This window comes from Accipiter gentilis, chromosome 27 (genome assembly GCF_929443795.1).
Source record: "Accipiter gentilis chromosome 27, bAccGen1.1, whole genome shotgun sequence".
Classification (NCBI taxonomy): domain Eukaryota; kingdom Metazoa; phylum Chordata; class Aves; order Accipitriformes; family Accipitridae; genus Astur; species Astur gentilis.
This window is the reverse complement of record NC_064906.1, coordinates 13894651-13920641: the sequence shown is the minus strand read 5'-3', so window position 1 is coordinate 13920641 and position 25991 is coordinate 13894651.

The window sequence follows — 25991 nt, the reverse complement described above, 5'->3', positions numbered from 1 at the left end:
AAAAAAAGGCATCAAACCACAACATTCACTTCTGTCAGGGCTGTCAAAAAGGTGGAGAAAATTACCCAAGAGTTCTGGCTGTTCTTTGAATAAAATGAAGAAAAAAGAACACATTTATTTCCTTCATTTATATTTTTATTTCTTTCAATGTACTTGTCCAAATCCAAACATAATTCCTTCCTGGGCTTTTTTTCTACCACTGTTGATTTTATTGCCTAATTTTTAAAAGAATGCAGTGCAACTTAAGGAGATTACATATCACAGATAAGTACCCTGGATGTGAGTGACTACACAAGTGGTGGTCAACTTCAATGGATAATTTACATATATTTATTGTGCTCCACAAAAACATACCACACTAAGTGTTAAATATTAATAATTACTATTTCTATTATGAATTATGTCTTTGTTAACTGTTATAACTACAGTGAGCTAAGCAAAGTGTGAAACTGTATAACAGAATTTTATAAGGGACCTGAAATAATATTCTATTAATACATAATAATTAATATTCCTTTCTTTTGTCCTTTACAGTTTAATTCACAAACTCACTCAGAGGTAATAAAAAAATGTCTATATCACTCCAGAAAGTATATATCCAAGATACAGTGCTAGCAGAAAGTATATATCCAAGATGCTGTGCTAAATTTTGTGTTTATTTATCCCATAAATCTTTAGATTAATCCTGTCTGTTGAAATTGAGCTGATTAAGAAGATACACAAAGATAAATATGTTAGACCTCAACAATGTCCAGTTACTTGATGAGTCTACTTAAAATTACTAAACTGTTTACATTAGCCTGTATTAGAGATATTATTTTCACATTTATTTTATGCATGACTGTCCAAGAATCAAATGCATCTATTCTATCAGTCATTGAACTATTCATCTTTTTTATCAGTACCTATTTATGTCTATTATTTATAGACAAAAATACTTATTTCAAGAAGCTCATGTGTTCTCTAGTATAGCAATACTCTGCTTTTCCAAGTTTCTACAATATGAACAAATAACTCCTGGTAATAATAATATGAATAATTTAATCTAATCTGAAGTCATAATGCAGGTGCTGTTTTAGGGATTTTGCTATAATTTAAAATGCCCAAAGTAATGATGAGGTGTTAACTGTCTTTGAACTTTCAATATGAAAACTAGAAACTACTTCTTGAAGATACTCATTTACAGATTTCATTAGGTTTTGTTGAGCTGAGTAGGAAACTCTTGGGTTCGTTATTTTTCAATTTGCTGGAAAAGATGTTCCATGACTGAGTAGCTGTTGACTGTGCTTAATGTTAGAATTCCTGAAACAATTACTAGTTTTGTTAAACCCTTGGAGATCAGATTACACCTCACCCTCAAAGTCCCAAAGGAATGAAATTCATTACAATTGTGATCCCATTCTTTGTGCATGTTGACAATGTCTTGAGAAAAAAACCCACAGTGATTGAAAAGACCACACAAAACAATTTCAAAATGCTTTAGGCACAAACTATGTGAGTGACAACTACAAATTTAAGTGCTGTAATTCTTTGATTAATATAAAGAAAGTGATTTAGATTATTTTGATAACAGCCTTTAGGGAAAAAATGACACTTATAGAAATATAAAAATTTGAGGTTTGAATTACTCGCCTAAGATGTGTTTTTATAAATAACCTGTCACCTGTATTTTGGAGGGAGAAGAAAAAAGCTGAGTTATTGGCTTTTTACAAAGTAAACTACCTACTGTATACTCCAGAAGTGACACTTACATTTTTTCTTACCATATCTAAAACCTCAAGAACTTGAAACATATAATAACCTATTACAGAGCCAGAGTATGGACACGATAGGAAAGCAAATTCAGAATTTAATTCTAGTTGACTAAAAAGAGCAAAACTGTGCTCTCTTCAAAAAATGCTTCCATATGAAGACTCCTCTTTATTAACAGCAGTTTTGAAGACCGGCTGCACAGATCAATAATGTATAATCACGTAGTGCCTAGTACACTAACATGAAATAAAATTACCTGTTTTAAGAAGTTTACTTGAAGCCCAGTTCTGCTCAAGGGTTCTACTTGTTTGCCATAAAGGAAAACAATTTCACTCACTTAGGTGGTCAAATAAAGAATTAGACACCTAACTTTGAAATTTCCTGGTTTACCAGTATTAATTTTTCACAAAAAAATCTGGTACTTTTCAGTGCTTTTAAACAACACTTTTTGCATGACTCAGTATCTTCTCAGAAGGGAGAAACCGAGGAACTCTGTAGATCTGCAAAGAAATCCAACATGCCATTCCCCTCTATTCATAAACCTCTGAAGCAAATTTGTATCCCACATGATCCCCTTCTTCACTGAGGCTTGGCCCCTAGAATTATTCTGCCACCCACCGCTATATCTACGGCCCGCTTTTGTGTAAAAAGCTAAAAGGGAAAGATCCTGAAAAAGAGTATATTTCTCTTGTATCACTTGCTTCCCTCTCTGATAATCCAAAAGGTCCTTGCTTAGACAAAGTTTTGGCTGTTAGACCAATCAGTGCTAACACCAAGTAATGTACACCTCAACAAGAAGCGAGACAGCGTTTGCTGAAGTTGTCGTCCTCTCATCTTTGTAGCTACTTTCACACCTATTTGATCCTTCAGTTCATTATTGAAGAAAATAATTTGGTCTTACCCAAACAAGATATATCTTTTAGTGCACTGGGAACTTTCAAATACATAATACCCTATATTGCATGTTTTTTAAAGAAATGCAAAATTTAAACTACTTTTTTCAGCTTTCTTAGTGCAATTAAGTACCAGTAAATTAGGGAATCTGTAGATGGGCCTAACAATGAGTTCAGTCAAAAGTTGTATCTGTTTTGTACCTCATAATTTTTTTGCTTTTAGAAACTGCAAAGACAGATAAAAATTTATAGCATGACTCATTGCTGAGGGGCATAAGAAACAAAGCTCACCTGGGCAAGTAAAACTGCAGATGTCACAGGTCCCTTTGTGAAAAATCACTGAGTCAAACAGGAAGAGGGAGAAGAGTAAATTTACCTGTGTCAAGGCATTAAAACCCCTTTTTTTTTCTCCTTATCCTCCTCAGAAGAAAAGACACACATAGCAAGAGCATTCACATATAAAAAACACAAGACAGAAATTCAGTCAAGTTCCTACTAAAGGAACCAACCTATTGGTAAGCTCAGATCATCATTAATATTCTTGATGAAATTTTAGGTGTAAGTGTTACATAAACTTCTATTCACAAGGATTTTGTATGTTTCAGATTGTCGACTGTGAAAAGGATTCTTAGGATAGGAGCATAGGTTCTTTGGATAACTCAGGTAAGAAGGGAGTTCAAGAGGTCTCAAGTCCAACCTTCTGTGCCCTCTGTTGACCTTTAGAATAGGATAGGATAGAATAGAATAGAACAGAATAGAAAGTTTAGTTGGAAGGGACCTACAAAATCACCTAGTCCAACTGCAACTTGCTCCAGTTTATCAATGCCTTTCTCTAGATGGGGTCTACGGGTGCTGAACAGGTGGGAATAATAATTTTCCTCCAGCTACCGTCTATGTTCTTGTTAATATAGTCCAGGACCTTCTTTTCTGCCAGGACACACTGCTGGCTGTTCTCCTGCCACTTTGTCCCTGGCCTGTATTCTTGCAGAGGGTTTTCCATTCGCATATACAGGGCATTGATGAATTTCAAAAGGCTCCTGTTGATCTATTCTTTCAGCCTATCCAAGTGCCTCTGAATGGCAGCCCTGGCCTTGATCACAATTGGTCACTGTCACCCAGTTTGGTGCCACCTGCAAGCCTGAGAAGCAAGGACTTCATTGCTTTCTCCAGGTCATTGATAAATGTGCTTAAAAGGACAGGTTCCAGAATAAACCACTGCAGCTCTTGTCATTCAACTCCAGGCAGACTATGACCAACTAACCACTGCTCTCTGAACTTGATGATGCAACCAGACACTAAGGAACTTCCCCGATCTCCATATGTTTTCAAAGAAGTCATAGAATCACAGAATCACAGAATGGTTAAGGTTGGAAGGGATGTCCAGAGGTCATCTGGTGCAACCCCCCTGCTGAAGCAGGGCCACATAGACCTGGTTGCCCAGGACCATGTCCAGAGAGCTTTTGAGTATCTCCAACGTGGCAGACTCTGCAGCCTCTCTGGGCAACCTGTGCCAGTGCTCAGTCACCCTCAAAGTAAAAAAGTGTTTCTTTCAGATGGAACCTCCCGTGTTTCGGTTCATGCCCATTGCCTCTGGTCCTGTCACTGGGCATCACTGAAAAGAGCCTGGCTCTGTCTTCTTTGTAGCCTTCCTTGAGGTATTTATATATATTGATAAGATCTCCCCTGAGCCTTCTCTTCTCCAGACCAAACAGTCCCAGCTCTTTAAGCCTCTCCTCATATGACAGATGCCTCAGTCCTTTAATCATCTTAGTGGCCCTTTGCTGGACTCTCTCCAGTGTGTCCATGTCTCTCTTGTACTGGGGTGCCCAGAATTGGATCCAGCACTCCAGGTGTGGCCTCACCAGTAGAGGGGAAGGACCATCTCCCTCAACCTGCTAGCAATACTCCTCATGCAGCCCAGGATACCATTAGCCACCTTTTCCGCAAGGGCACATTGCTGGCTCATCTTCAATGTGGTGTCCACCAGGACCTCCAGGTCCTTTTCTGAAAAACTGCTTTCCAGCCAGTCAGTTGCCAGCATATACTGGTGCATGAGGTTGTAACTCCCCAGGTGCAGGACTCTGCACTTTCCCTTGTTGAACTTTGTAAGCCTATTTCTTCAACCTGTTGAGGTCCCTCTGGATGGCAGCACAACCCTCTGACATATCAGCCAATCCTTCCAGTTTTGTGTCCTCAGTGAACTTGCTGAGGGTACATTCTGCCGCATCATCCAGATCATTAAAGAAGATGCTGAACAGGACTGGACCCAGTACTGACTCCTGTGGTACACTGCTACTTACTGTCCTCCAACTAGACTTCACACCACTGATCACCACCCTCTGGGCCTGGCCATTCACCTAATTTTCAGTCCACCTCACTCTCTGCTCATCCAGCCCACACTTCATCAGGTTCTCTATGAGGATCTTGTGGGAGACAGTGTTGAAAGCCTTTTGAAGATAGAAAGCAGCCTCACAAGAGCACTTACCCCCTCTCTCAACAACCTTGGATACCGACCACGGAGTTTTATGGGTCAAGTTTTCTTAAGTTACCCCTTCCTCAATCTACATCCACTGCTGGTAGTTCTTGAACCCCTTCACTAAGCGCAGAGGCCAGGGACTTCTTGGTGAAGACTGAAGCAAACAAGGCACTGGGTGCCTCAGCTTTATCCGTGTATGCTATGACAAAACCACCCCTTCCATTCAGCAATGGGCCCACACTTTCCTTGTTCAGCCTTTTATTACTGATGTCACAATAGAAGTTCTTCTTGTTGCCCTTGATGTCTGGCACAGGTGCCAACTCCAGTTGAGGTTTTGGCCTCCTAACACCTTCCATGAATCTCTGCGCAATATTTCTTAAATTCCTTCTTCACAGCCTGTCCCAGCTTGCACAATCTGTGTATATCTGTGTATACTGCCCATCAGCAGTGGAGCTCCACTGTGAGTCCTCTGCTTAGCTATGTCGGTCTCTTCACAGTGGTGTTTCTAGGCTGAGGTGCTAAATAAGTACTGCAGTTATACTGATGTGCTTATAAGAGAATGGCAACCTAGAAAAATCTGTATGTATCATCAAATATATTGGATGAACATAGATAATGAAAGGATGATGTACTGCCCCCTTAAAAAATCCCTCAGCAGATCTACACAACCTTAATGAAACCAGAGATGAGGGAAATGTACTTTAACAAAATATGTAATGAGGTACATGTTTAAGATTTAGCCTGCTGAGGAAAATTCTAAGGTCTGCCATTTTTAAAGGCATCTAAGGAACTTGGGCAGCTCGTCCCGCAGCAGTGCCAATGGAGCTGGATACCCATGTTCCTTACATACCCTTCAAGCTCACACCTACACAGGTTTGTGAAAACTTTGTAGATGGATGATAATAGAAAGGTTTCACTCTCCCATGCTTTGAAAGTCAATGATAAAATTTTAAATATGCAACCTGACAGGAAGCCAATCCAGAGAACAGTAGTAGTAACAGCATAATCACTAGGAACAAGAATATGTGGTTGCTGCAGCATTTAAACATGTTGGAGCCAGGAGCAATTTATCTGTCAGTGTCACTGATAAAGAAGGACAGTACTGTTACCTCAAGTTGATCAAGCATACACCAAACTCCAGCATCACTCATATTTCATACAGCTCCATCTAGGATTGGCCACTCAATGAAAGATGCACTTACTGTGCACCTATTCCATAAACAATTTACATCACTGAATAGGAAACAGGCATTTAAACTATTGTCAACACATCACCAGAACCTAGAATGAAAGACCACCAGTTTCATTGACTTCAGGGGAATTTGGATCTATTGTACTGCTGAAATATTACATATCCAGGGAGAAAACCAAGTACTCTTCTCAAGGAAATTACTATTTCAAGCAGACTGAACATGGCACACTAAAAAGAAGACAGGATGAACATGGGGATGCACATATAGTATGTATTATATACCTGCATACATATATACACACACGTATCATTGTATTTGTCTGATCGATGATTCATAGGTTTTGTTCCCTTTTGCTTGAATAAGGATACTAAAACTGTAATGCTAGTACAGTGTAATGTTCAACTGGATAGCGTCCCATGGCCCCTTCATACCTAAATTACTCTGTGACGACCCAAATTACTCTGTCAGTATGTCAGTAAAATCTCTGGGCAAAAATTTTAATTTTATCATCTTTTAAGTATTTAAGGAGGGATGGAAAAGATGAGGCCTGAATTGCCTCCTCCTGTACAGGAAACTGTAATGTGTCCAGTCTACATTTTCTTATGGTCAATAATAAGACTGAAAAAACCAGCTAACAGTTTGCATGCATAAAATATATTCTCGGGTATTTTATTACAGTAGAAAGTCAGGTTTGAAAGGCAGAAACAGGTTAATATTGTGAAGAGTTTTGATTAAATGATCGAATATTGCTGCGGTGTGAATGAACCTGAAGCTATTTCAGTTAAAACCACAAAAGTTCTTCTGATTTATTTCAGGAGAGGAAAGAACTAAGACAGGGTTTTTTACAAACATATATCCATTGCCAGATGATCTGTTGGTTTTGTGCCAAAAGACTGCTTGTTGGTAGCTAGAACTTTAGAACTCTAAAAACAAAAAAATCTCTTCCCAAAACTCTGAAAGAGACATATAGAAGTGGCTAGTAAACGTCCTGTGAAATAGATCATGTAAACTTAAGGTCTTAAGAGAGCTCCTTTAATCCACCAAACTCCTTAAATAAAACATCATCTATAATGAAGAATTGTGCACCAGCTGTTTTAAACTCCATAGACAAGAAAAGGTAAATCCACAAAAGAAAACTAAACCGAAAAAGCCTCTGACATTAGTGAAAAGCTTTTTGGAGCAGTCACAGTTGCTTCAAATGCAGCTTTGGAAGATCTATGGTATCACTTGGAGGCAATTCAGGCCTCATCTTTTCCATCCCTCCTTAAATACTTAAAAGATGATAAAATTAAAATTTTTGCCCAGAGATTTTACTGACATACTGACAGAGTAATTTGGGTCGTCACAGAGTAATTTAGGTATGAAGGGGCCATGGGAGGCCATCCAGTCGAACATATGGCTCAAGGCGTGCTTAACATCAAAGCTAGATCAGATTGCCTAGGGCCTTGTCCAATCACATTTTGAAGCTCTCTGTGGATGGGTATTTCACAACCTGTCCAGGCAAACTGTTCCAGTGCATTAATGCAGTAACTGTACTAGAAAAACAGTGCAAGCAATGGGAGGTGTCTGACAGCCACTGGGACATTAAGGATTTCCTCTCCTGCCAGCAGTAAGTGAGGCAGGGCTCCATGTCATGCAGAACTGCTTAGGCAGAGGGTTCCCAAGAAGTGAACTACATACGGGAGCAGTGACACTTCCACAAAGACTGAAGAGTACAAGGCCCTGCAATCACACGCAATTCCTGGCTGCACCAGAACCTAAGAAGACTATGTAGAGGTGGCCTAGCATGCTCTAGTCTAAAGGGGTAGAATAGTGTCAGTGATACAAAAGGACCAACCTGGAAAATTAGAAAGTGGCTTATGTTGATATTGCAGGAAACAAGAACAGGGTGGAGAGGAGCTGAAAAGCTGTGATCAGCTCCAGGATCCCTTCAACTGTTCTGGATATTACCGCATGATGTTGTAAAAATGGGTGAATCAAGTTGCTTGCATGCTGGCGACACAAAAAAAGTATGTTGCTCTCAATAAATGTATGTTTGAATGAGGTTCTGAGCACAGATTTAATGTCAATCACAAGACTAGGATTTTCTGTTTTGGAGGACAGAGATGACTCCATAGTATCTAATAGTCTCTAAATAATAATGCAGTTCTTGCTTTGTAAGCAGCTCTATGACTCCAACACATAGTTAGCTTTTTCCACATTCTTCCTTTTACTGCCCTTCAATCACTCCCTAACGAACTTCCTTTTGCTTCTTTTTGAATGATTCATCTGCTACTAGAATTAATTGTGGAACTGACAAGATGGGTCCTGCTATGACCAATTTACTCCAGTTATGGTCTATATTATTTGCAACTTGTCTACTTAGATTGTCAACTCCATGTTTCTACAGGGCTTAGCAAAATGGGGATCAATATGTGGCTGACCCTTAACCACTGCAATAATAAATATGATTAATAACAATGTCAGGAATTTTTTTTTTGGGGGGGGGCGGGTCCAAGAACACTAACAGAAACAAATTCATTGAGGAAAAATGAAAACCACAGTGGTTCCCACTGCCCTATTCTCTCCATTCTACCTGCTGTTTAAATACAGATTTACAAAGCCAAATAAACAGTCATTCTGCCTCAAACTTTGCTCACTTTTTTCACTGTATGAAAGATAAGCCACTGCTACTATACAGAGAGCAATAGTTCAGCCTCCAATATCTGATATCCTTTACTTCCCAAAGTTACCTTTAGATCATTAAAGAATTTTATCAGCTAGACCTTTTGCACTCTGATACCCATCAAGAAGAGAAGGGAGCTTCCAGTGTCTGCATGCTGATAAGAAAGTCCTGCTCAGAAAAAATAAATTACCATCTTCTGTCTTATTTAATACTTATTCGTTTTTTTGAACTATAGTCTGTCTCAGAGTGTGATCAACTAAGATTATTGCTTTTCATGCAAAACAAGATCATTATGCTGTCCTACCACCTTCCCATCCAGTATTTAGCTGGTTATAATCTACTGTGCTTGTCATAAAATTACATTATAAGCATCTGTAGGCAAGAGTATTTATATTACATGTTATAGAGAGCCTAGCTCTTCTTAATCAGGGCACTTCTATTATAAGTACTACCAAAAATTTCAAAGTGGGGAAAAGAAAATTCGTATGTTTATATTTAAACAATTGTAATCTTTCTATTTGAAAAGGTGCAGTGTTCAGGGACTGATAAAGGTGCCTCTGAGGTAAAAAGGAGTCAAAATCTGATAATCCTCTCCACTTCTATGAGCAGTGAGGACCCAAATGAGCAACTTTTGACTGAGGATGGACCTATGGATATCTTCTGTCTGCAATTAGGCACAATCACTCCCACAGCAGGCAGTTACTATCACCAGACACAATTTCTTGTGCAAGTGTTCATATTAAATTCAGAAGTGTAAGCAATCGCCACTCTACCCAAGACTGAATATATGTGGTAAAAGCAGTTACTTAAGAATAACTGTGTTAGCTCCTTATAATAATTTTGCCAGAAAGGTTTTTGCATAGGGAAGGGAAAAATGTATCATTGACATCTGCTTTTTGCCCTCCATAGCTAAATGCATTTTCACCTCTCTTCTCAAATACCCTGATATGCTTATGATGTATTCCTAAAAAGTCCAACAGCTCACAAATTGATGGATAGCAATTTTTCCCATGAAAATTACTGTGACAGAGGAGTGATGCAGGCAGGGACTTAAGAAATACATACATTCTAAATACATAGGCAGTGTGCATGGGGTGGGGGATGGAGAGGCAAGTCAGATCATCCTTATCATCAGCTGGAGGAGATGCTGGGTTTTTTAGTGGCTGGTTTCACAGCAGCTGAGATCTTTTGAAATCATCCTTCACCAATCAATTCATACTGAGCTCTGCTAAATCTTGTCACTATACTGTTTTCCTGTCCTTCCACCTGGATAGTCTTGCTGACCTTGATTCAGTGGAGGAAGACGATGAGGATGAAAACATAGCCATTCAGACAGAGAGCAAAAGCACTCACACTAAAAGATTTACACTGGATATTCAGGCCCACAGATGAGGTGGCTGAGTCTGACAGGTAGCGCATCACATTCAGAAAGGTCTCAGGCACTGAAAAGCCAGCGCCTTCCCCAGCAGGTGATCCTGATGATCTTGCTGTATGTTTAGAATAGGGAAATCAGGGCCTAAGCAGCATGGTGGCTGGGAGAACTAACAATTACAAGACTGCTAAAGCTAAGGAACCAGTAGTTGAGTGTCTGAGAGAGGAAAGAACCGTTAGCCAAACAGTTTAAATTTTTATTTTCTTTCTGCAAGAATTATCACCTGTAGCAATATCAGTTTAACTCAGAAAAGACAAGGCTGAACTTTCAATTGTCACACAATTTAGTACAAGAGTACTTACACTAAATAAGGGTGATATTTTCTATTTTTGATCACTCTGTATTAAAAAGTAAAAAAAAATCTTTAACTACAGCAATCTTCCAGAATGCTTATGTCAACAAGAAACAGAAAATGAGCCCATTTTTAAGTGTTGTGTAAGACTTCATATCCAAATATATCACTTGTATATAGTCAGATAGGCAATTTAAAAAAAAAAAAACAAAAAAAAAAACAAAACAAAACAACACCCCCCAAAAAAACTAAAACTTGAAAATACAGATTACTTAGTCTAATGCCTCTGTCCAACATATTTAAGTAGATTCTTAAAACAAGTTGTCAGGCCAGTTTCACTTGGTTTATTCATGTAATCAATATTGTCACACTAAATATTATTGTATGAAACAAACTGTACTTACAAAGAGGTACCATGGTGCTATTGTGACCATGAGAAGCAGCAAGACTTGCTCTGGACATTCTGACTAGGAGCGGTAGTATGCTTGCTGCAGTATATCTTCTCACACAGCTTTGCACAGTTAATCATTTCTACTGGTTGCTGTAAAGGAAGGGATGCAGAATCCTCACCCTGCCTCTGTGTAATTTTCTCTGCTTTTACTGGAAAACTGACTAATACAGGGTTAGAGAGAGGAAGACAACCACATTCCAACTGAATGCAAGGACTGTTATTCTACCTGGCCTTTACAATTGTGGCTTAGTGGCAGATAATTGCCTTAGCCTCCAGCCGTGCCTCTCTCACAGTTCTGGGAATACCCTGGCCTCCAGAAAGTTTTCAAGCTAGAAAGCAAGACCCAAGTCTGATGCATACAGCAATCAATGCCTTATGCTATCAATATTCTTTTTTTAAGTGTAAGGTAGAAGATTCCTGACAACACAGTTCCAGTAGAGAGAGTCAGTCAGTCCAGAGATGCTAAAATATGATCACTGTATCCCTAACATGAATTCCCTGGGTATCCACAGGACTGTGAGTTAAACTGTGCTGCACTTTGGTAAGGGCCAAATCTGCCCAGCTCTGCCAAGCAGAAAAGGCAAAGTGTAAAAAGACATTGGCTAGACATTGGCTATCATTGCCTGAGAGGTCTTCTCTTTCTCATGTTGTCAACATAAGCTCTAAATTCAGTGATAAATAAAGTGTGAAGGAGAGAGCTGGATATCAAGCCTGAGGAAAGGCAAGTTATAATGATTTCATATTAGCTGTTAAAAAACCTCATTCAAAACACAAGATCCAGGATTTTGCAGCAGTGCAGAGTGTTTCAGGCTTCATAAAGACACATATTCAAGGTTTTAATTAGCACTGTGACAGTTTCGAAACTGCTGTCAATCAATCTTTGGGAAAAAAAAAACACTTGTCAAGTTTGCATGCCCAGGGAGAGTTAAATTGAAATTAAAGTGAATTTTAAAAGATGGGAAATAATTAGGGCACCAGGAAAAAGAATCCAGAGAAAAAGAAAGCTGTGAGAGGAAAAGTACGTTACTAATTATGCTTTTTTACTTTTTCTAATTAATCCTCATTCCAGTCCCAGCCCACCTTTAATAAAATTAATGAATGATTATACAGGGAGTGTTATACTGTTCAATATTTGGTTATGCAGATTTGCCACATCATGTGCATACATAAAAGCATGCCCAAATGACCAAGTATGCGCCCATCGGAAATGCAGCAGAATGGTCTACACTATACAAATGAGAATCCCAAACTCATATGTACAGTTTATTAGCATATTCACACAGCCCAGTTTCAAGTGCAAAAGCAAAGTTGCATATTCCCTAAAGCCTGCTCGAGAAGATTACAGAGGATGTTCACATAGAACAAAAGGGTATCAGCATCAAACACTTCCATTCTCCAGTCAGTGCAGCTCCCATGCAAAAGCTGAAATCTGGGAGGATTGCAAACATTAGCTTGTGAAAGAGAATTGTGGGAAAGACGTAAAACTACTGTGAGTCAGGCACCCAAAACAGTAAGCTAACAGAGACTGCACAAAGCAAAAGCAACAAGGGAGTGAAACATGGAGGAAAACCTGACATTGTGCTCTGAACAGACAGCTGGGTGAAGGGAATACACCAGAATCCCTCACTGGAGCAGACAAGCAAGACTTTACTTCACTAAAGGAGAAATGATAATCATTGTCATAGCTCCCGAAGCTACCACGTTCATATAAACAGATATACAGGAGTGAGGGGATGTGCACACATGTGGTTTATAGATTGAAACATATACAAAACATACAAAAGTATATACAAAAATCCCTTTATCTACAAGGTCAGTAGAGATGCAGTGTCATTTATACTTTTCAAGCAACCAACCATCTGTTCATGGTGCAAATAGAATGAATTTAACATACCCAGTGAATAAGAATGATATCTATAACTGCTGGTGGCTGTCCTGAAACATGGTTAATACCCTATATCTGACTCACTGAGCAAAAGTGGCATCCTTCTGCAAAGTTTTGTGAACCTGACAATTAAGTGGCAAATAAGACAGGAGAAGGAAAACTCAGCTCCCACATAGCGAAGGGGTTCAATTCCCACCCACCATCCTACTTCAGAAGCCCTACCTTTATCATTAAAGGAACATGCGAGGTCGCTCCAAAGTGATAGTTCATAATCCGAATGTCAAAATAAAAAAGCTTTGATAAGGGCAAGCTTTAGCTTGCAAGATTTTATACTAGAGACTCAGAGGAGCTGCTCTTGCCTAGCTGCCCCGTGTATCCATGGGGTTCTACTTCTGGGAAAAAAAGTGATGTACAGTATTCTGGAGAAGTCTGTGTGCACTCTGTTCTCTCATGGCCAAGCCCTCCACTGGGAAGGTAATATCCTTCCCAGCTCTTTCCCATTCTTCTCCAAGAAAGTGACCATGTGCTTAAATGTAAACCTAAATGCTAAATGATGTTGATATAAATAAGTCAGAGACACAGTCTCTTTCACTCCCTTCATATTTAAAATCTGAGTACATGAAAATAAATCTGGGACCTCTCCATAGCTCACTAATGCCTCTTAATAATTCCACAGCTCACCCATAAGATGAGTGGGCAAGCTGAATTGGCTCCCATGTATTCACTCTTTTTCTAAGCCAATTTTCTTATCCTTACTTTCTCTTTTATTTCCCAAGGAAGAGATGCTGGACCTTCAAACAAGAGACACAACTTAACAGTTTCCTGCAATGCTCCCACTGAAATGGTAATTATTTTATCTCACCTTTTAAACAAGAAGGGTATCATTGCTTTTAACAGGCATCTAAGATAAATAGCCAATATCTGCACTCTTTTTTCTTGAGTACCACATTGAAACAAGGTAACTGCACTAAAATTGTATTTTATAAAAAAGCTGTTTTATTTCCAATAAAGGCAAATGTTATTGGAACATTTCTCAGCAGAGAAGTTCCACCTGCTGCAGAATGACTGCTCTTAAACATTTCTGCAAGAGTATTGTTAGATCCATCACAATACCTATGTTTGGTTTCACAAACTGCTAATACTTCAAACTGCTAACATAAACAGCTTTCCATGGGCCCTGCCTGCCTTTATGCATGTACAGTTCTTCTGCTGGCAAATACATAGTCTTTGAAAATGTATTGCAAACTGAAATGATATCAACTGCTTAACTTCACCCTGTACATTAAGGCTACATAAGCTGCTACTTCTAATACATGCCCTGTTTTTAAAATATATCCCTTAGTGTCTACAGTTTTAACAGACATGTCACTGCAAACAAGTACAGACAAATATTGTGACACTTGAGTTCTTCATTAGAACAAATACTGATCTATACGGTTCTTCTTTTGTGTATAGAAAGTAAAGCATCAGATAGGTTCAGAAAGTCAATTAAAAAGAGAGACTGTGCATCTTAATCACAGGGCTTTTCCTATCTATTTTTTCCAGTAGTTACTTAAAACCACTAACTTGAAATCAGTCACGTGCTGTCTTCAGAAGTTCACTCAATCAAAGGGCCAAGCTCTGAGTAATCAAAGATCTTAAATCACTGGAGCTCCCAACATCAGCCACAGGAGGATTAAAAATCCAGTAGCCAGAACTCAATTCTTCGATCTAGCGAGCACCAGCGCATTATGAGAAGTCCCTAAAGCCCTAGATCACAGCCCAGCCTTTGCCTACTGTGGAGCTAAGTGGAAACAGTCTTTAATTCCTTAGGAGATCCTATCTTGCCAGATGAAAATAGATATTGGCCTCTGTGTGTAGGATGATTAGAAGAATGGAAGAGGATTAAACAAGATGCAAGGGGAAAGGCTCAGAGTGGCTCATTTACATGGTATTACCGCTGACAGATAGGTGTTAACAGAACAGAGCAACCTAAAGGCAAAACTGTATCTGAATTAAAGCTGTATTTATTTACTCAAGTTATAAAGGGATTAAGTCCTGTTTATTTTACCACATCCAGCACTGTTTTATCTATTAAGCACTTTGATGCTTACTCAATTGTTCTGTGTCACGCATTGCACAGCTTTTTGGGGATGTGTTTATCTTCATTTAAAACAGAAGCTTTTAAATGTTTCAAACATAAAATATAGATGCTAATGGCAAGTTAAACATTCACGGCTGTCTTCTTGTCTCCCAAAATGGAGACATTTTTAAAACAGACAATGGGAAAAGTAAAAAGCACATTTATAAGTACATTGTAGATTGCTGACAGGAAGAACTAAGTACAGGAGAACATGTGTCACACACCCACACCTGAGCACCGTGTCACTGACACAAAATCATTGTATTTCTATTAATTTCTAACTATTCAAAAAGCCTTAATTAGGCAGAAAAATGATTTAGCAAAAATTCCATCCAACCCAAACCATCAGTTTTTCTGGGAATCAGTGAGTTTTCTCAAAAGCCAGTTTAACATCTCATGAAGTAGCTCCCGTTTTACTCTGAGTGAAGCCCTGTAACTGCTGCTCCCAGGTGATCCAGTTCTCAGGAGACTACAGAAACTTGCCCTGCTTTGCCAGCAACACCAGAAAAACAGTTATTTGTAAGACCCAGTCTCAGTGCTGCTTGACTGCTCTTATACCCTTAGCTGCCTCATTTACCATCCCAAGTTTGTACATGATCCTCATTATCTTCTGGGAACTGAAAAGCTAACTGTACCACTTAGCTTGCCCTTCCCTGCTGGTGTTCCAGCAGACCTACTTTCCTTCTCCTCCCTTCTTCTCTTTCTGCTCATTGCAATAATGCCACTTTGCAATTGTTTGTGTCATAGCCCAAAAGTAGCCAACCCATTCTGCATGAAGTATGGTGACAGTGGTGAGAAGAGAGGAGGGCATGAAGACAGACAGAAGCATAGAGAATCTTTCACAGTTTCATTTTTTCAGTCCCATACAGAGCTACCACTGCTCAGTGCTGTTACGGGTTTGCCTATGTTCATACTCTCCACAAGGAAATATTTACAAAGCCGTCAGGACTCACCCAAGTGCAATCACATTCTTATTAATTAGTACATCAAGGGTCTTGTCTTCCAATGCTACATTTTCTGGTTCCAGCTGGGACAGAACTGATGTGCTAAGAGGCTGTGGGAATAGGCTTCTGCACGTTTCTTTTCAGCAGAGAAAAAAACAGCAGGTAAAAGACAATGGAAAAAAACTTCTGTTCCAAATTGTACAAGAAATAGTGAATTGTTTCTACAATCTGAAGACTCAGCTCCCTGCAAAACCACAGCTAATAAGACTTGCCATTGTACCCTAGACCCATTATAAGAGGGCTGTTCCAGATGAAATAGAGTCAAAGCTAAGTAATTGGTAGGAAAATTTTCCATGTATTGCTGGGAAAGGCTGTGCTGCTTTTGTTATTAAGGCATCTCACTCTTCTTTGTGGAAGGCTTACTATTCATAGGAAGCTATCTGTGCCATGATGGCCAGTAAAATCTTTGCAAACACTTCTGAAGCCGAGCTCCATTCCCCAGATAGGTTATCATCAAATGGGCAACAAAAACAAACAAGCAAGCAAACAACTCCCCCACCCCCCCGAAAAAAACCCAAACAAACAAAGAGAAAAATGGATTGAAGACACAAGTAATAGACTCAGTCCTGCTCTGAGAAAGCACCCAGGAGCCTTCATGTCATGTAGGGCAAGTAATCCCTTGTAAGTATAAGGGTCTAGCAGCACGTCTGTAGCTGGGTTCATATCTCCATGTTCATCACAAGTAGGTCCTCCTTCCAGTCACCCGAGCTGTCCAGGGCTCTTGCAACACGCTCCTCAACCATCCCAAGCACTTTTTGCAGTAATGTTCGTGACCCTGCCTGCAGTTGAAGCATGACCTACTTACGGTTGATTTTGAAAGATAGTGTGACCCTGACATTGTTGAAGATTTTTTTCTTGGTAGTGCAGATCCTTGTATTCTCCTACAAGATCAGACTCTGCCATTAATACTTTAGATGTGAATACTGGCCCTGTTACATCAGGTACACTATTATGCACAAAGGAAACAAGATTGAAGTAAACAAGATTTCCAGGCATTAAATAATAATAAAAGAACCCAGAGACTTTAACGAGCCTTTTTATAGAGCTTCGATGCCTCTTAAAATAAATAGGTCAGTGTTGATAGAAAGACTGGGCTCTGATTTTATCCTTCTATATTTTCAGATGCTTTCCAGCATCCAAGCACAATATGAAGAAAAACCACAGGCCTATCTGTTCATGCTTCTCTAGCCTTAGTATTGATATTAATGCCAACAAAATTAGTAATTTGACAATTAGTTTTCCACTTACCTGAAAAGACATGAAAGGCAGAAAGAAAGTAGTTTAACTAGATTATAATGTGGCTGTGACAAGTCAGGTTCCTGTCATGTTATAGCCTTCCAACTTTAACATTTTCATGTCTGCTTGGCAGGTTATTAAAATAAATGAGGGTGTGTTGGACTGCTGTTGCACTTTTCTCTAATGGGAGTTCAGGAATTTGCAAGCCGCTACCGTAAATTGACCGATCGTGAAGTCTGAAAGAAGTTGGCTAAAGTGGACAATTAGGAGCATTTCTCCACAGCTGAGTGAAATATTCCTTGTTATTTTAATAATTCAGGCACAGGCTAATTTTTGGAGGCTGAGTTTGTCAAGATAATGTGCCTTGTGCTTGTCTGCTTGTCATTTTTAACTCAATCCCACATGTTACAGGTGCAGTCTAGCTTACAAAACAGGCAAATCACTCACAGTGGAATTTGCATACAGAATATAGATATATTGTACTAAGGAAAAACAGTCCAAGAAGTCAACAGATAGCTGTGATAGGAATGCACATGATGGTAAAAACTTTTGATGTTTGATAGCTGTTGTATCCCTCTTTATGCTGATATAATTAAAGGTGCTATTTGGCACTATGCATACACAAATATGTATAATGTAAAGCATCATGTAGATTTCTTCGTAAAGAGAGATGGTAAGGCCACAGGAATCCCACGTGGCCTGCAGATGTTCTGGGTAGACTCTGTTGCCTTTTTCAACTTAAAACATCTCAATGTCAAAAAATGTGGAACATGCAGGGAATAGTTACTTCCTTCAACTGAGAGGCTGTTGTCTCCTTTAAAAAGATGAAGCAGCTTCTATAGACATTATTATACCCAGCTTCTGAAAGCCAAGGCTACACTACTGAGCCAGAATTTTGACGCCTCCGATTCTCTTTTTGCTTCTATGTCACTTACCAGTTGCTTCTTCTCTGAGAGGCAGAGAGAATGGCATTCTCACCATGCATTTTTTCTCTCATTTTCTCAAGCTGGATTTCTGGCCTAACCTGAACACATATGGAAGCGTGTGTTCAGGTCAAAACTGGCTGAGAAATTCTTTTAACTTGCTACAAGCTTCCCCTGCAGATTTAAGACTTAGCGATGAGCCAGGAGAATTCACTCCAAGACAAAACAATTGCAAACTTTCAGTGGATGAAGCATTTCTAGGACAGCTTCTTGAAGGTCAGTTCAGACCTCTATAATAGCAGCCTATAATGAAGACACCAGGAACTATATCAGCCTAAGGAACATCTTCCACACTGCAGCAACCTTGGGGAAGGCACTGCGTACCTTCTCTGACATGCCTTGCTAGTTTCATAACCCCAGAAGAACCCCATTACAATGACCATCAGGGATGAACACCCAGGGAAGAAACACTGGACTCATGAGAGTGCAGTTAGATGTTTACACAGAGGGTAAAGAATTCCAAATTACTTGTGAAGGCTGGGCAATAGCTGCCTTTTAGTCTTCTCCAGCACAAGATACACACACACACAAATGTATGTATGTGTATATATTTGTTTATATATGTATGTATATATGTGAATATATATTTGTATATATGCATTTATCTATTTTAAGGTGTAGGCAAATTCAATTCGTAACTGCCATTTTATCAATCAGATTTCTCCCCTGAGGTCATGCAAAAGAGTTCTTTGCTGGAAGACAATGAAACATACCACTTTGAGCTCACCCGTCAAAAGAGTCATGTTGCCACCCGATCTCTGGTGCTGCCATCACCTCTCTATATTCAAGTAGCAATGGAGCAATACTACCATCTCCTACTACGAAACAAAACTGAAGGCAATTTTATTAACTGGGTTGAGAGATGGAGGATATGGATCCCCAATGGCAACAAAGAAGAGCCCATTAAAACATGCAGGACCATGAAAGTTCTGGTGGAGAGAGAGCGCTCTTACACTTAACAGTGATGTGCTATGAATGCTTAAAATAATGCACCATGAGAGTTCATGTTCTCAGGCCATTCCTAGAGATATTCTAAAACACTGAGAACAATCTGAATTCCAGTATTTGCATGCAAACCAGGCTACCTATGTGTGAACATGAGCATTTATCATCTATTATTCATTTCTGATTGCATTTTGAAAGTTTCAGTCATTCAATCAGGGAGCAAACTCAGTCCTAGGCAGCTGAAGTGGCCACTCACTCAGCATGAGGAATGAACAGCACAGAGTTAACAGCTGAAGCAAACAGTTCAACAATTCACTCTCAAAGGTTATTCATATAAAATTGTCCATGTAACAAAGCATATCCATAAACAATCAACTTGCACTCAGCAATCTGCAAACAGAATTCATAGAATGAATTACATGTTAGAAATTAGTCTGAACAGCTCTGATCTTCATACATGAGGCGCAAAAGTCTTTATGTCAGACCTAAGACATTGCTAAATAATGAAATAGTGGAGACAAGGGATTTGAAGTCTATGCATGCTACCAGTTTCTAAGAATTTAACCTCAGAAGCTTCACAAAGGGGACCGTGGCTGCTGCATCTGGACTTGAGAGAGGAAAAGGTGTCACAACCCAGGCTGGACAGGCCAGGGAGGGGTTGTGGTGAGTTTGGAATTCCCTCGGGCTAAATTAAGATGAAACGATCAGTTGAACGTTTTATTCACGGCAGAAGCAGCCTGAACTTGGGAGGTGTAACAGTAGGTGGCGGGGCTTCTCACAACAGGAATTGGCAGGGAACTACCTCAGTAAACAGTGTAACCCGTGGTAACCATATACATCAGTTCAGGGAATAAGGAGATCCCTCCTGTTGAGTCATGAGGTTCAGAGCGGACCCCCTTGCTGTCTAGACTCCGTCTCAGAGAAGACCCTAGGGGTGGCTGGATTTAATCCTAGTCCCGGACTTGGTCAACCGTTTTATGTCTACAGGGTTGAGGTGTAGGGATTATGAAAAAGGAGACAGATAGCCTGAGAGACAGAGACAGGAAGAGGAAAAGAAAAGAAAGATTTTACCAGTCCTGGGTCCAGTGTTGGTGCAGCCAGCCTAGAGGTCCAGTTCCGGGGGGGGGGGGGGGGGGGGGCTTCAGTTTGTGCCCTTTAATAATCTCCTTGCCCCTCCTTCGGGCAGGCACTCCAACTCATTAGGCTAATTAGGTTTCATGCGCAGTTTGTGCTTTCAGAACCTTCAAGAAACGGGCCAGTGGGCTTGGGGGTCGTTTTGGGGAGTAACTTCTCCCTCCATGCAGGCATAACTATTGTTTGATCTTTGGCCACACATGGTGAGCTGCCTCGCTCACCATATCGGAAGACAGAACTGTGCATCCTCCTGCACAACCTCTGCTTCCCGTTGCTGACGTCCTGTGCTGATCGGCTTCTAACTTGTGGTTTGTTGTTGTTGTTATGTCCCACCACAATGTTTGAGACATTAACTCTTTCAGTATCTCACAAAAGGTTAACATATGAGCCTAAGACCATACTCAAGGAACTTGCCATCTCTGCAAGGAAACAATGAGCAGTAAGGGTAGGCAGCAAAACTCATCTCTGGTAAAGTAGAGCATGAAGTGCCCAAAGATCAACAGTGGATCAGAATCAACACAAACGTCAGACCTCCAGCTTGAGAGGTACCTTCAACAGGGAATAAACCCAAGCTAACAAATCACAATATTACTGAGATGGCAAAAGAAATGTCTACAGTCTTACCGATGCAACTATCATCCTATGGTACGTCAAGTTAAAAAATTAAAATCTTTCCCAGGAAAGGCAACAAAATGAGCAGAAGAAACACGTAAGCTGGTGACTTCACTCCTTGTGCAAAAGAACAATGTCTCAGGATGTTACTGATGCCTATTTACTCATTTATTTCCCCTTCTCTCCAGCAGATTTTAGCAGAAAGCTTCTCTCCATTGTGTTCCCCAGCCCCCTACTCCTCAGAGGAGAAAGGGGAAGAAGGAGACTGCATTCTTGTTTACATGTCAAGCTTATACTGATGTAAATATGAGTTGTGTTACTTTATATCAGGTTGCAGGATCAAGAGGCATGACAGCACTTCTGGTAGTATAGATTCCATGCCTTTTCGGGACTAGATAACATGTAGAAAATTACCTGTGAAAATGATTGGAGGATCCTGTTTGCTTGTGGTTCAAAAACCACAGAAAATATTTTTTTTTAAAAAAGTTATTTTTGTAAAAGGCAGTCACTTGAATCCAATGTGTGTCAACAATATGAATTAAGTATACAGAGTACGGAACTTAAAATGTCAAGAACATTAAACCTGACATTTTAAAGTCATAACAACAGAAAACATGGTGTATGTTTGGCCCTCCAAATACATTTTAGTGGCCAAGGGGAAGAAAGGAATTGCCGTTATCAGCAACAAATTGAGATCAGAAACTAACCATAAACAATTCCACAATATTTAGAGGTTAAGGAACATATTCACAAATGCTAGTGTTTGCCTAATTGTGTATGTGTCTACCACTGAGCAAATCTGAGTTCACACACACTTTGTCTCTTTAACGCTAGAGGGAATATCTTAACACTTAGAGATTTGCAGCTGTAACTTTACAGAACGAGAGCACACTAGTGTGTATGAATGCAGATATTCTCCATATGTACATGCAGATGTAATATTTTAATGCAGATGCAGTGAAGGCCCTTTTATAAACTTAATTTTAAAATTAACTTAAAATAATCTTAAAAATACTTCCATTAAAATATTTGCATGTACAACTGATTTTGAAGCAGCATATGTAAATTCTGATGTGCTGTACTCTCCATGTGGTTAATATCTGCAGTTCTCTTTTGCAGAACCATACAATCGTTAATGCCTGTATTTTATTACAAAAATGTAGATTCAGAATCCTGAATTTTCCAATAGAACAACAGAGCAACTACATTTCTATCATCATGCTTTCCTTCTTTTTTCTTATTCAGCGTAATTACTAAACCATCCTATTGTCTGAATAATGTTTGCAGCTTCACCTGATATTTAATAAAGAGAGACTGAAAGTGGCTGAAACTCTCCCTAAATGAAAGAAGATATGGCACTTCTTTTTAACAGGAAAACTGTAGTTCCTTTAAGGATTCATTTATGAGTATATATATGGACAAACATAAGTCCAAGGCCATTTAATTCTGCATTGTTACACATAATGAAGCCTTAAATATCTCAATGGGAATAAGCATTTGACATTTATAGACAGGTTTTAATATAAACCACATAGTATGACTTACCTTGTATGTTTGTAACTAAAATGTTAAGGATAATTATCAGAAAGGTTAAAGAAACCTTGATATTGCTAAATCTTCTATGGAATTCCAACACGCCAAAATACAAAAGGTGCTGGAGCGTGTCCAGAGAGGGGCAACCAAGCTGGTGAGGGGCCTGGAGCACAAGTGTTATGAGGAGCGGCTGAGGGAACTGGGGCTGTTTAGTCTGGAGAAAAGGAGGCTGAGGGGAGACCTTATTGCTCTCTACAACTACCTGAAAGGGGGTTGTGGTGAGGTGGGTGCTGGTCTCTTCTGTCAGGTGGCTGGGGATAGGACAAGAGGAAATGGCCTCAAGTTGTGGCAGGGGAGGTTTAGATTGGATATTAGGAAAAATTTCTTTACTGAAAAGGTTGTCAGACATTGGAACAGGCTGCCCAGGGAAGTGGTTGAGTCACCATCTCTGGAGGTATTTAAAAAGAGTGAAGACAAGGCACTTGAGGACATGGTTTAGTGGTTTCGTGGGCATGGTTGACGGTTGGACTCAATAATCTTAAAGGTCTTTTCCAACCTAAATGATTCTATGATTCTAGATGTGGACAAAAAGCATTACAAAAGCTTAATGACTTTTGTAAGTCATTATTTATTATTAAAAATAATAATATCTGACATTATCAGTGTATGTTCATCAAATATATATGGCACTTGAAGCAACTTTGTGATAAAAAGGTTACATTCCTCAGTGTTTGAGATTTTATCTACCTCAGTCCATTGTAAAAATGGTTATCTAGCACCTAATAAGTGACCCAGTGGAAAATTTAGAAATATGTTGAAACATATTTTCACACATTTCCCCCAAAATTCCAAGGTGACTGCAACTTGGTTTGGAATTGTCAATTCACTGTTTGAACAGAGCAAATAAGATTGATTATGTCATGGTATATTATACCATGATATATGTGGATGATAGTATGCAATCATATTATTATACAATTATATAACTATACAAAATATACATAATATTGCATACTAAGGTTAAAAAGTACCTTTCTAGAAAATACTCTTCTCTTACTGTCTTTTCCCCTTCAGGAAGCTCTTACAGAGAAACCTGCCCTTTACAGAAAAATTATAGTGATTAGTTCCAATAACTTGGACAGCTAAATAAATATTTACAGTATCAGAACATACAGTAAAAACTCATTTGCATGGACCTAGGTGACCTCGTGTGGATTATCAATTTTTGCAATTAGTGTGTAAATAAACAAACAGGATTAAAAAAGTCAAGTATACTGCATCACAGAGTGTACTTTGTTCATTTATTTTGACAAGCACAGTTTTGTTTTAATTGTGAATAATAATGCTACCAATCATTTTATAGTTAAAGTATTATGGGATGTTTGATGAAAAGAACGTACTTTGAAAATATATCTGCAAGGATACAACAGGGAGATAAGTTTAAAAGCAAATTTGATCTAATGATATCTGTCTTTTCAAGGGAGTTTTAACTTTTTTTTCCTTTCATCACAATATTTCATTATATGTTCTGGTTTCTATAAACCACAAAATCTTTTTCCAGTTATCAGTCGCTGAGGCAAAATTTTTTTATTTTTTTTTTTTTAATTTCACACTTCCACATACTTTTTCCTTACTTTACTCTTTTTCCGGTGTTTTCAAGGGTATCAACTTAGTTGTGTAATGTTGGGAAAAGCAGATTCTCCATGCTTTGGCTTACCCACCTACAAAAACTGTGTAACATGCTGATTGTGCAGAATTAGTATGATGTTTAATCAATCTTCATAGAAGCACTCAGCTTCAGAATCCTAGTAGCACATATGTAGGAAGTAGGAACATATTTGATTTCCTATGTTTGCAGCATCAACAGAGTGGTAAAGTTCTACTTTTTAAATGTTAAAATTATTAATGAGTCATGCTTTTCGCATTTTGGAGACAGAACATGCTAGTAATTCTCCAAGTCAGAGCTGCCATTTTGCAAATGCAGCAGTGAATATACTGGAAGTGTATTAAGGTATAAATGCAGCTTCATAGTAGTGCTCCTGAGACAGAAAGACTGTCAGAGTTTTTTCAGTATGTTCCATTTTATTTTTCTCCAGTGTGTAAAAATGTTAATGCTTAAGAACAGGACTTGCTATATGTCATCAAACTGTCTTTTTAATGTCTCCCTGTTCTGAGCTATGTTCCCTATGACCAATTTTGTTATTGGATTGCTAACACAGCAGCTGCTTAAATAACTGTTAAAGATTAATTATTACCATTATTTCACAGGAGTTCCCAAACATATCAAATGCTAGATAAACTTTATAGCAAGATAGGGACTGTCCCCACCTTCAACTCCCCACTCCCCCATCCATGCGATGGGAAAAATGGTTCAGAAATGTTCCTAGTTCATCGCCTGTGAAAGTCAATGGACAATCGATCAGGCTATACTCTTGCAACTAGAGGTCACAATTAGAAAGTCTGTAACACTGTATTGCTTCATAGATGTGACAGCAACTATAGTGTAGATGTTTAGTAAGTAAAACAGCATGTTTTTCTCACCATTAATGTTGTTTCTACCTGCTAAAACACATCTCTTTAAATAGATTTGTTGGTTAATAATATTTTAAATTAATGTCTTGCGTTGATCATTAAAGAACAGATTGGAAACTGAAGTAGCTGTGCCTAATTGAGTAACTATTACTACCCCAGTAATGGGACATGTGAAGCATTTTATCTGCTTTCTTTGCAGATTGTTAATTTAAATGGATGGCATAGCCATAAACCAGTTAGAGTTAATCAGCTGAACAAAACTGCAGAAAGACAATGTAAGGATCATTTTAATGCTAACTTGGAAAAACTACAGCTGTTGTAAAATATAATAATTAATAGAGTTGATGAGAAACTAATTTCTGGAAAACTGGACATCATTCTAAAGCTACTCATGGGTAAAAGTCCCTGAATTTCTTCAGCACACAGCCTGAAATGATCTCATTTTCTAATGAGAAAGACTGAATTGTAGCAAAGGAAGATGGTATTTCTCAGCCTCTGTACCTGCAGTGAAAGCAACTGCAAGGGCCATGTACAAGGTAGCAACCCCAAAGGCCTGTACTTTGAATCGTAAAGAAATGTGCTTTATGTTCTTTCATAATTAATTAAAAATCTCATTACCACCTACCCAAGGTTTCAGTTGCCCATGGACCCCTAACAAAGACTTGTGCTTTCAAATTATCAGTGCTAAATAATAATTTTTGTACATGTTTTCTCAAACATTAACAGAAATTTGGGGATGTGAGGGGTTTAGGATTATTTTTTTTTCAGCAATATGAAATGAACAGTACACAGCTTAAAGGACTAGGACCCTGGCCCTAGTTTATTTATTAATATAAACTTATCTATAGTGT